Genomic DNA, 12,563 nt, shown 5'->3' with positions numbered 1-12,563 from the left:
AATTGAGGGACTTCCAGCCCCCCTGCTCCCATCTCCTCTGTAAGGTCCCTTGCTTGATCCGTTTTCTTTTGGATCCCCACAGTAGTTCCACTATCAGGTGTTCTAGTTGTGAAAAATACCTGTGTGGGATTCTATATATAGAATTCTGAAGGGCATATAGACATCGTGTTAGGATGACCTTTTTTGTTAGCGCCACTCTGCCCATCACCTTTTAATGCCCTCCACGCTCCTTCCTATATTACTTTCTAGATAAACCATGTGTGTGTGTGCCACTCTAATCCCAAAATGCCTCACCTCGTCACGTACCCAGTCCATCCCCACCCTTGGTAGCTAAGGCTCACTTTTTCCCACGAGATTTCCCATGGGGAACAGTTTGGATTTCCCCGGGTTAAGGCGCAGACCGGACTCCTCCCCAAATCTCTCCAGCTCTGTGATAAGTGCTGGTACTGCTACTTCGGGGCGACATAGGTACAACGTGTCGTCGGCATACATAGATACCACATGGTTTGTGTCCCCTAATCGAAATCCCCAGCCCTCTATTTTGTTTCTCAGGGTAGTCGCCAACGGCTCCATCGCAATGGCAAACAGCAGCGGACACAAGGGGCACCCCTGCCAGGGAACCTCTACGAAGGCGTATCCTCGCTGCCACCTTAATGTATAGTATTTCCATTTATTTTATGTACTGTCTTCCCAATCCCATCCTCTCAAGTACCGCCCATACATAGTTCCATTCTACAGAATCAAAAGGCTGCAGTATATCCAGCAGACCCAGCGCCCAGCTCTCTTTTTCTAAACTTGGCACATGCCACACATGTGCCAGGCTACGCAGATTATGTGTGGTATTTCGTCTAGGAATAAACCCAGCGTGGTCCAGGTGGATCAGCTGAGGTATGTAAGGCAACAATCGGATTGCCAGAATTCCACTTAGTATTTTAGCATCTATATTTAATATGGACATCGGTCTATATGAGCTCGGGGAGAGGGGGTCTTTGTCTGGCTTCGGGATCATAGACACTACCGCCTCCAGCATAGTTTTTGTAACACTTTGTGGACTAGGGCATTCATTAAACACGTCCAGTAGGCGGTCGGCCAGCAGCAGGGCAAATTTTTGATAATACCCCGCTGGGAGCCCATCACCCCTGGGACATTTCTCCGGTTTCAGTTTTTTGATAGATGCGAGAATTTCCTCCTTGGAGATTGGCGCCCCCAAAGCTTCTGCGTCTGCCTCTTCTAGGGTGGGGAGTACCGTATCCACCAGGAATTCCTGTAATATGTATGACCTCTTTTCATGTTTGTCTGAATTACGTAAATTGTAATCGTATAAGGTCTCAATATCCCCATGCCATAATGTCGGTATCTCACATTCAGCATCTGTTGCCCCCTTTTGGCGTGCTGGTGACTATTTGACTATTCCACTGATAAAAATCCTTTGTCATGATGGGTTCCATCCCAGCCAGACCTCTTTTGGCATTCTACTGTCCCACTGTCGCAAACTTTGTTAGATGGAACTTTACCCGCTGTAGCAATCTACACGGGGGAGAGAGCATCGATAGAGCCATGTCACCACCACTAAACATGCTTGGGACATAAGACATGACAATCCTCTCTCTCCCCTCATATTTACTCTGTATTTGGAGCCAGCTGCAGACAAAGGGAGGTGCAAGACTAATTTTACTGGGAAAAGAATTGTCAGGAATAACCACAAACTTGACCTATACGCATGCAACATCTTGGCGTTCTTGAGCGGCCCAACAAAGTCTCTTCCTAAGCTTGTAAGAGAAATGAACCCCTTTAGCGAGGTATCGGGCTTTAGCCTTAATCTTCAACCAGTCTTAGCAAAGCCAACAGGTCTCGCTTATGAGAGAGCTGTTGGCTTTGTCAATGTCTTTATCTATATCTTACAGCAGCGCGGCGCTGCATTGCATGGCTAAGCGTTAGAAAAATAGTGCTGGCTGTCACGCTGCCGGGTCTGGGCGCATCATAGCACTTTTTTTTATGCAGGAGGGGCAGGGCAGGCAACATAACACTGGAGGGGCGACAGGGTAAGTGACAACACAGGAGGGAGTGGAGGGATTAGGTAAGCAACACAATGCAAGAGGGAAGGTAGTTGGAGCAAACAAAAATGCAGTTAGGGGTGGAAAAGGACCAGGAGGGGGAACAAGGCATGCAACGGAATGAGGGAGAATGGTGGGGGGTGAGGCAAGCAACTCAGCTCAGGAGGGCGCAGGAGATCCAGGACAAACAAGAACAAAGGGGCGAGCAACGACGACGGGTCAAGCTACAATGGCAAGGCAAGCAACAACAATGGAGCAAGCAACCGGACCGGGAATCAACAACAACACGGTCAGTGAGGTGGGAGGACAGTGCAAGCAATAGAATGTTGGGGAGAAGGGGCAATTGATGCAACGCAGGAGGGAGCAGGGGCGAGGAAAGCACATCACATGGGATGGATAGGACAAGCAACGACGGAAGGAAAATAAATGGCCTCAGAATTCTGAAAACGAGCAACGGAAAGACACACAGTAATCAAGGAAACAGTACTTGAGTCATGCTCCAGGGGACGAGCAAACATACGAACAGAAAGTGATGCAAGCATGTGAAGACCAAAGAGAAGCAAGGAAATAAGAGTGACAACAAAGATAATCAATAGTAAATAATGGCTGGGCTCTAAGGCCCCTATAAGTAAACCTAATGTCTCACAAGAACAACATACTGGGGCAAGAAGATACTTTGAGTCGCACTACCCGAATCAGACCTCTGTATACATATGTTTCTCTACGCAGAGAGAGCTGGAAAGAGGGCTAGAAGACAGAGCAGTGAGGAGCAGCCTTCCTAGGAGGGACATCAGCTTGGGCTATTCTCAGTGGTACACACAAGAAGGTGTGGGGTCCCAGAGAATACAGTATTATGTAGGGGTACAAGTATCACTGTCAAAATTTACCTCACTAGGTCCAGGGATTGTCCTTATCAGGATGCACAGACACTAATTAATTATGTTGGATTTGTGATTAGATCCTGCTAGTCCACAACCATCGGTCTTTTTAATCCCACCATTGATCCAACCAACTAACAATAAAATAGTCAGCAGGTTATTTATAGGTCATTCTAGCTATATATCACCCAATCTAAACACATTCACTCCTGACACTTATCAAGGGATTAAAAGCATCGCTCTTTCGACCACTTTACATAACGAATCGTAAAGATCTCTACAACATGGTCCTGACGGAGCCCATTAGGTACTGTACACCCCACCCAACGTGGAGCACGACCCGATGATGAAGCATGCCTCCTCGGTGGGTGATGTCTGAGCATCTGATGAGGATAATCCCGGGACCTAAAGAGATCAATCATTCCCAGGATAATTGTAGCCCAACAAACGAATGTTTCTTTCACAACACCACACCTTGTTGGGTGCACTTATGATTTAGGAGGAAGTGTGAAGGCCCAACATAACCCTCTCTTTCCCTTGATATTGAAGGTTATTCCCAGCGATAGAGGAAGTATTTGGAAATCAGGCCTCTGTAAGATGGTGGTTGATGAATTTGTAATGTTTTAGAGTATTTATACAAAATGTCATGTTTTTATGCTGTTTAAGGACCAAAGGTCTAAATAAACTTTACTTTCTGACTTGACTAGACACTGATAGAGTAATTTGACTTACCAGACGCAAGACCTGCTGAGTTTGGCAGCCCAGAAGATTTACCGATGGAACCTCTGGCATAAGACTGCGCCGGTGGTGTGTGGTAAAAAGGCTGTGGTGTTCTGCAGCTGAAAAGAAACACAATCGCTTTATTCAGGGATAGATAAACACATGCATCGATGGACAGATCACACTTCATGTTTGGCCATCAAATTAAAACAAGGAAACATTTCGGCACAAGGACCGAAGGATTGCTGTCGTTGGGCGCGTGAGGTGGTGTACGGACTTGTGAGATGGATCACTAGCGACGGGGAGGAAATCTTCTGAGGAGCTACATATGTCTTAAGAGGATCAACCTCTCATGAAACCTTATGACAACCACTTTATACCAATAGCTATAAAACTAAAGCATGAATGCTTGGACACGGCTTTGCAGACAGTTTAGCAGGTTGTAGTTCTCGCAATATATCCTGCTGACGCTGCATTCTTTCCTGGAGTTGGGATAGCGTTTCTGCAGTGACTTTGGATCAACAGCTGATGGTGTAAGGAATGGACAACTGTGAAACGTAACAGGTATTGAGAGATTTATTGAGAGTTGAAATATTGAGACTTCTGGAATTGATCAAGGAACCAGTGTGTGCTCAAAGCAGTTGAACTCCCGATACCAACAGCCGCATGAAAAGATATTTGAGCCAGTGAGCCTGGAGACTTGCTGGTTACAAACCACAATGATGCTGTGGCAGGTACGGCACAAGAAGTGTGAAGAGACAAGAAGCTACAGCCAGTGAGAAACGTCAGACAACTGACGTGCAGGAATCAGAGATCATCTTTGTGAAAATAAAACTTTAACAGATCCAAGTGCAGTGCAATGAATGGGAGCTGGAGGAAGTGTCGACCAGAGCCGCTGAGCACACCCAGCAGGACACTCCACCTGGGTACTCTCACCAGGGTCTGTCAGGTAAGGAGCTGGAAGAAGTGCCGACCAGAACAGCTGAAAACACTCTCCTGGGCACTCCACCTCGGTACTCTCAGAGGGAGCCGTCGGGTACAGGAGCTGGAAGATGTGCTGAACAGACCCGCTGAGCACACCCAGCAGGACACTCCACCTGGGTACTCTCCGGAAGGTGCCGTCAGGTACAGGAGCTAGAAGAAATGGCGACCAGGGACGCTGAGTACCCCCAGCAGGACACTCCACCAGGGTAATCTCTGGAAGGAGCCATCAGGTACAGGAGCTGGAAGAAGTGCCGACCAGAGCCGCTGAGCACACCCAAAAGGACAGTCCACCTGGGTACTCTCCGGCAGGAGCCGTCAGAGGTAGGAGCTGTCAGAGGCAGGAGCTGGAGGAAGTGCCGACCAGAGTCGCTGAACACACCCAGCAGGACAGTCCACCTGGGTACTCTCAGCAGGAGCCGTCGGGTACAGGAGCCGGAAGAAGTGCCGACCAGACCCGCTGAGCACACCCAGCAGGACACTCCACCTGGGTACTCTCCGGAAGGAGCCGTCAGGCACAGGAGATGGGAGAAGTGCTGAGCTGAACAGCAGAACACATCCAACAGGACACTCCACCAGGGTACTCTCCGGCAGGAGCCGTCAGAGGCAGGAGCTGGAGGAAGTGTCGACCAGAGCCGCTGAACACACCCAGCAGGACACTCCACCTGGGTACTCTCACCAGGGTCTGTCAGGTAAGGAGCTGGAAGAAGTGCCGACCAGAACAGCTGAAAACACTCTCCTGGGCACTCCACCTCGGTACTCTCAGAGGGAGCCGTCGGGTACAGGAGCTGGAAGATGTGCTGAACAGACCCGCTGAGCACACCCAGCAGGACACTCCACCTGGGTACTCTCCGGAAGGTGCCGTCAGGTACAGGAGCTAGAAGAAATGGCGACCAAAGACGCTGAGTACACCCAGCAGGACACTCCACCAGGGTAATCTCTGGAAGGAGCCATCAGGTACAGGAGCTGGAAGAAGTGCCGACCAGAGCCGCTGAGCACACCCAAAAGGACAGTCCACCTGGGTACTCTCCGGCAGGAGCCGTCAGAGGTAGGAGCTGTCAGAGGCAGGAGCTGGAGGAAGTGCCGACCAGAGTCGCTGAACACACCCAGCAGGACAGTCCACCTGGGTACTCTCAGCAGGAGCCGTCGGGTACAGGAGCCGGAAGAAGTGCCGACCAGACCCGCTGAGCACACCCAGCAGGACACTCCACCTGGGTACTCTCCGGAAGGAGCCGTCAGGCACAGGAGATGGGAGAAGTGCCGATCAGACCCGCTGAGCACACCCAGCAGGACACTCCACCAGGGTACTCTCCGGCAGGAGCCGTCAGAGGCAGGAGCTGGAGGAAGTGTCGACCAGAGCCGCTGAACACACCCAGCAGGACAGTCCACCTGGGTACTCTCAGCAGGAGCCGTCGGGTACAGGAGCCGGAAGAAGTGCCGACCAGACCCGCTGAGCACACCCAGCAGGACACTCCACCTGGGTACTCTCAGAAGGAGCCGTCGGACAGGAGCTGAAGAAGTGCTGAACAGACCCGCTGAGCACACCCAGCAGGACACTCCACCTGGGTACTCTCCGGAAGGAGCCATTGGGCACTGTGGTAAATAATTTAATTACCGGTACTATTTTTGATGCGGAAAACTTTAGATAATAACTCAGTAAAATGAGAGGCAGAATCCGTGGTATTAGAGGTTCTGAAAGGGCTTTATTCCTTTACAAGTTCGAACTGTAGTCGTCATATTCCATCACCACGAGGGTTCAGGAAGTGAAGAGCAGGAATAGGCATAGGCATATGCAATGGCAAGGATAGCTAGCTAGCAATAAATTATTGACAAGTAATCGTATATATACAAAATGCATTACATTGAGACAGATGCAGGAGGCGTAACAGCTGATAATACAGATAAAAATATGCATACGTAACTAAAATAGGCGTAACTAGAAAACGTCATTATACATGGGTGGATCCATAAGAGAATCCTGCAATGTCAGCAGAAATACTTGGCAGAGATGCGCGCGCAGCCGCATGACGTATGATTGACGTGCAACTAGAGGGTGAAGGGACTTGACATTTAGCTCTATATGTGGAGACAGAAAGTCTAGGGGGTCAGGTCAACCTAATCCCAAATCATATCTAATATCTTATGTTTAAGGAACTGTGTTATCCAAAAGGAAAGGTTTCTCGGACGAAATCTATTCTATACTGACTGTGAGTGCGTGTACAAGCGTCTAAGTGTCTACATATGATGCGAGGGAGCAGAAATCTTCCATGGTAACACGGACTATGAATTACTTGCATGAAGACAGTGAAACCGTGCCCCTTGCTCGGTAGCTGGAAGGATGTTTACCTAAACTATTAGACAGGAATGCATTGGATGAGGAGCGGAGCAGATAACTTGAAGGCTGAATACAGTTTTTGGCAGGCAATCAGGTCGCGTCAGGCACCGTTAGCCGCGCAGGGAGTAGGACAAAGTTCATGGATACAGATGCAAGCTCAGGCTGGAGCTTTCAGAGGCAGAATGCAGAAAAAGGCTTGATGACAGAATTCAGGGCCTACTCGCTTGAACTGTAAAACGTGGAAAGTGAACCATATAAAGTCGGTGGCCTTTCATACTTAGGAACGGAATATCCGACTCATTCATAGCGGATCTGAAAGAGGACATGTTGACGGTGGACGCACATGTATTTGCGTCTTCATAACTGGAACTGGAGGGAACATACATGTACTTGTAACTTATACATGGAGCCGTTGGGGTCTAAGATAGGGGACATAACTGATCATAAAATTTATATTTCCTCATTCCCTCCTTGTCCCCTACGGACCCTTAGGAGATATCGATCTTCATCAATCCATCTATTTGTTCGTATAGCATCATTTGTTCTTCTTTCTTCATCCGGGATCTTGAGCGAAAACTTGGAGGCGGGATACACGACGTGGCACACAGACCACAAATCGCTGGCCCACATTGTAGACATAAGCAGGAACTGAATAGTATGAGAAAGCCAATACCTAGGAAGGATAGGATCCTCCATCCCCAGGCTGACAACACGCTCCAGAACCAACCGGACCAAGTCCAGGTGCCTGGGTTCTGGTGTATCTGGCTTACAATCTTATGGAGGCGAGTTATGGCTTTATATACAGAAGGCGAATTTTCTGGGATGAATACGCAGCAACTTGATCCGATGACCCTACAAGCTCCGCCCCTATCAGCCAGAATGACGTCAAGGACAAGACGATTTTGAAGAACAACAATCCGCATTGCAGACTGCTCCTCTGTTAAGTTGCCTAAGGCGGAAATAGTTTCATTCACTACTGCTTCAAGGGTTCTGGTTAATCTACGTATCAGCTTACTATTAGTGACTGTACCTATATAGGGAAAGAGACCTTTATTGAAATCTGTGTATTTTTCCCATGCCGTTTCAGTGTAATCGACAATCGGGAGATCTCTCTGCTGTCTGTGGTGTACTGAATAGGTATTCCTATGGTAATCAGGCGGAGCTAGGAAAACAGGTGGCAGAAGGAATGCAATGTAACAAGTACCATCCCAATCTGGAGGCAGACGTATATATGCAGTCTGACCACATATGAAGTAGGAATGACGAGAAGCTCTAAATGTAGATTTGCCTTGATCACTGAACTCAATTACAGTGGTACATGTACTATGGCCCATGTGTATTGAACCATTCTTTCTTATACATAATTCACCTTTTACTGGAAATACTGACATAGCGGGCAAGATTGGTGTAGCTTCTGATTCAACATTCAGAATCATGAGGTTAAGTGTAAAGTTACCTAATCCATATACTTCATTTTCTAGATCGGTTCCTGTTCTTTTGGGAAGTCCCTCCTTGTTAGGGTAGCAGACTTTAAGTAAAACTAAGTTCAGGTTACCTTGATAAACTATGGTGTCTGAATCTAAAGGATTAATCAAACTAAACCATGCTCCACAGGAGCCATTGTGTGTGAATGGATACGGAAAGAGAGGCAAAACTCCCTGGTATTTCTGATAGGGAGGGAGTCGGCCACATATCCAACAATTTGTAGCATTGCTGGTCTGATGGGAATGATATAACATACTAATGAAAGTGTTGTTACGCAGCGCAAATCTATAGGACAATTCATGCGGAGGTAATTCGCTAAAAGAATGTTCAGCAGTAACATTGAAAATATGCTTAGAAATAGGATAATACATGTGTAATAGTATACTTGCAGCAATGATCAAAAGACTTAAGAAAAACAAAATTAATAATGTTACTGTGCAATGACTACGCAGTGATTTACAATACGCATGCTTTTTCATCTTTATCTGTCCATTTCTTTCTCTATTCAGGTCTAGAGGATACATGTCAGTGACAAATTCAACCGATTCACCTTGGAGAGGACTTAAACAATCAAATTGTCTGACTTGTTAGACCTTAATTTTAGTTTGTATAGTTCTGTATCGGATTGTTCAACCAAGGGGAGTTTTGAATCAGTCTGTGAGGAAATGCAGGGTTGAGAGTTCAAATCAGTAGGTAGTCCATAAAACTTTTTGATGTGGCTCGAGTGCAACCACCCTTTACGACCTTCAATCTTCACGGCTGTCCTTGTGGTTAGCAGAACAAGTTGAGGCGATTTCCACCTGGGATCCAGCTGTGTTTTCCGGTTAAAATTCCGTACTAGGACCAAGTCACCGGGAACCACGTCATGGGGTTTTACCTCGGTGTTATCGGGAAAAGCTGCAGCTACCTGTGAACGACAAGATTGTAGTGCAGACATCAAGGAAGCCAGGTAATCTGTCAGCATATTACAATCAACGTCTGTAATTTTACGAGGTATAGGCGTCCCCCACATATTTGGTGGTCTACCGAAGATCACCTCATACGGGGATAGCCCTGTTCGAGAATGCGCTACCATTCTCATGTAAAAGAGCGCAACTGGTAAGGCTACTATCCAGTCAATACCTTTTTCTCTACATATTTTAGATAATCTAATTTTCAGAGTTTGATTATGGCGTTCCACGAGACCTGCTGCCTCGGGATGTCGGACACAATGAAACTTCCAATTATAACCTAACAAAAGTGAAACGTGTTTCATTAGCTCGGATGAGAACGGCTGACCGTTATCTGAATATACAACACGTGGTAAACCGTACCGTGGGAAGAATTCTCGAACTAACTGTTTGGCAGTAGTCGGGGCAGTGTAATCTGAGACGGGATACGCCTCTGTCCACCGGGAAAGAGCGCATACAACTACGAGGACATATTTGAATCCTCGACAACGTTCCATCTGGATATAATCCATCTGGAGGACTTCAAAAGGATGATCAGGAGGTTGAAATCCACCCTGTTCTACGGGAATGCTTTTACCTGGGTTAAACTGACAACAGATCATACAGGTACGGACTTTTTGTTTAGCTGCTGCTCGTAAGTGTTTGTTGAACCAAATGTGTTGAATGCTGTCTAGCATAGCTTTTTCTCCTAGGTGTGCTGGACTATGTATTGTGTTAATAATGACTTGGACCATAGAGTCAGGAAGAAACCATATAGATTTTTCCTTCGTCATCCATCCCTGATCTGTTTGGATCCCTCCTAATTCAGTCCATTTCTTTATTTCTTCTGGTGTAGCATGTGTCTGTATGTCTATTACATCAAGGGCGGGATCCTTAACTGTCATGCAATGTGTCGGTGTCGGAACTATTGTCTTTGTCAAGTTGGGTGTACGAGTTTGATTCTGAGCAGTTTGTTTAGCTGTTCTGTCAGCTAGGTCGTTACCCTGAGAAATAATATCGGTGACTTTTGTATGGGCTTTGCACTTCATAATCGATATTGCAGTAGGTAGATGAATTGCATCTAATAAAGCGTGAATGAGGGGTCCGTGCTGGATGTGGGCACCGTGAGAAGTTAAATAACCTCTTTCGCGCCACAGCACGCCGAAGTCATGGACGACTCCGAATGCATAACGTGAATCTGTGTATATATTAACTTTTTTATTTGTAGCTTGAATACAGGCTTGTGTCAGAGCAATGAGCTCTGCTGCTTGCGCTGATAAAGTGTCAATACAATGTGTTTCAATAACTTTAGTGTCTGTTGTGACTGCATAAGCGGCCACTAACTCTCCTGTACTTGCTCTCATGCATGAACCATCTACATACAATGTCATGTCTGGATCTGGTAATGGGATGTCAGTCAAGTCTTGTCTAGGTTTTGTTGTAACCGTAATGACTTCAATACAATCATGTGCCAGTGGGTCTGTTCCGTTTACTGGCAAAAGTGTGGCAGGATTTAATGTATTACAACGTCTGATTTCTATATGTGGCTGAAACAATGTTAATTCATAACCGGTAAGTCTTGCTATAGTCAAGTGTTGTGTTTGCGTTCGGTTCAAAAGAATCTCTACTGCATGTGGTATCTGTACGGTCAATGGATGTCCTAACACTATGGCATCGCTTTGTCTGATTGCTAAAGCTGTTGCTGCCACTGATTTCAGGCACGCAGGAAGAGCTTGAGCTACGGGATCTAACGTACTAGAGAAATAAGCACATGGCTTGTGTGATCCTGCTTGTTCCTGAGTGAGTACTGACAAGGCAGTACCTTCGCGTTCTGTAACAAAGAGTGTAAAATGTTTATTGTAACATGGCGTTGCTAAAACAGGTGCTTGACATAAAGCTTTCTTTAAGCTCTCAAAAGCTTGTGTATGTTCTTGAGTCCAAGGGAGGACAGTCGAGGTGGCTGCCTCCTGTGTTGTCAACTGAATGAGTGCTTTTGCTAGAAATGCGTATTGAGGGATCCACTGCCTACAGTATGAAGTGAGGCCTATAAAAGCCCGCACCTCCTTTTGTGTCTTGGGTATTGGCATGTTAGCAATTAACTGGATGCGATCGGGTGTAAGCTGTCTTCCCTCCTTGGACAGCGAGTGTCCAAGATAAACAACTTGCTGGACACAAAATTGCAGCTTAGAAGGCGACACCTTGTGCCCCTGGTTGGCCAAAAATTGTAAAACCGTCAGTGATGCTTTTTCACATTCAGGTTCGCTTCGGGCGGTGATCAGCAGATCATCGACATATTGAAGCAAAGCAGTGTTAACTGGCATGTGGATACTGTCAAGTTCTCGTTTCAGTGCTTGGCTATAGATGCTGGGGCTTTCTGTGAATCCTTGAGGTGCGCGTGTGAATTTAAAACTTCGTCCATTCAAACTGAATCCGAACAAGTATTGGCTTTCCGGATCTATTGGGACGCTGAAAAAGGCATTCTTGAGGTCAATTACAGTAAAGAACGTTGCTTCTGAATCAATGGCTGTTAGTAAGGAAGAAATGTATGGGACCACGGGGTATTGTGGTACAATGCATTTATTTAATTCGCGCAGATCAATAACTAATCGATATACTGGCGGTGCTTTTGGATCAGTTCGTTTAAGAATCGGAATTATCGGGGAGTTACATACATTGGAGTCGGTTTCCATAACCACTCCTTGGGCAATAAGCTCGTCAATGATTTGCAGTAAAGCCACTATAGCATCTGGAGGTAACTTGTATTGTCGTATTCGTGGTAGTACCACTCCTGCTTTGAGTGTGACTCGATATGGTGTAATGTGCATGCAACCAACATCAGTGGGGCCTTGTGCCCATAGATGTGTAGGTAAATTCTGCAGTCTGTGATCCATGTCCCTGGACACATAGTGCCCTTTAAAATCACGTAAAAATAATCTTACTCCTTCCGGAGAACAGCATATTATAGCTCCTAGAGCTTTCAATGTTTTTATACCTAACAAGTTTTCTGGACATGATTTAGTAAGCAATAAATCTGTAGTTCGTGTCAACGGACAAACCGTAAGTGGAAGAGGTTGTGACACTTCATTAATGATAGGTTTTCCTGAAAATCCAAGGGAAATATTCTGTGAGCCTGAGAGGGGTGCCCCTGGAACTTCACTACGTCGTATTGTTGTTCTGCTTG

At 46.5% G+C, this 12,563-nt stretch overlaps 1 protein-coding gene across 2 annotated transcripts in view; it reads right to left on the bottom strand.

The window, feature by feature from the left end:
• Positions 1-12,563, bottom strand: part of LOC146839149 (uncharacterized) — a 258,618-nt gene that overhangs the window by 219,037 nt on the left and 27,018 nt on the right. For both annotated transcript variants that reach the window (XM_085603195.1, XM_085603194.1), the window contains exon 2: positions 3,665-3,771. The gene's annotated coding sequence lies outside the window, so the exon portion shown is untranslated. The remainder of the gene's footprint in view (positions 1-3,664; positions 3,772-12,563) is intronic.

The sequence above is a fragment of the Triturus cristatus genome, chromosome 4_2 (assembly GCF_964204655.1).
Source record: "Triturus cristatus chromosome 4_2, aTriCri1.1, whole genome shotgun sequence".
Taxonomy (NCBI): Eukaryota; Metazoa; Chordata; class Amphibia; order Caudata; family Salamandridae; genus Triturus; species Triturus cristatus.
The sequence above is the reverse complement of the archived record's forward strand: the minus strand, read 5'-3'. Positions and strand labels throughout refer to the sequence as shown.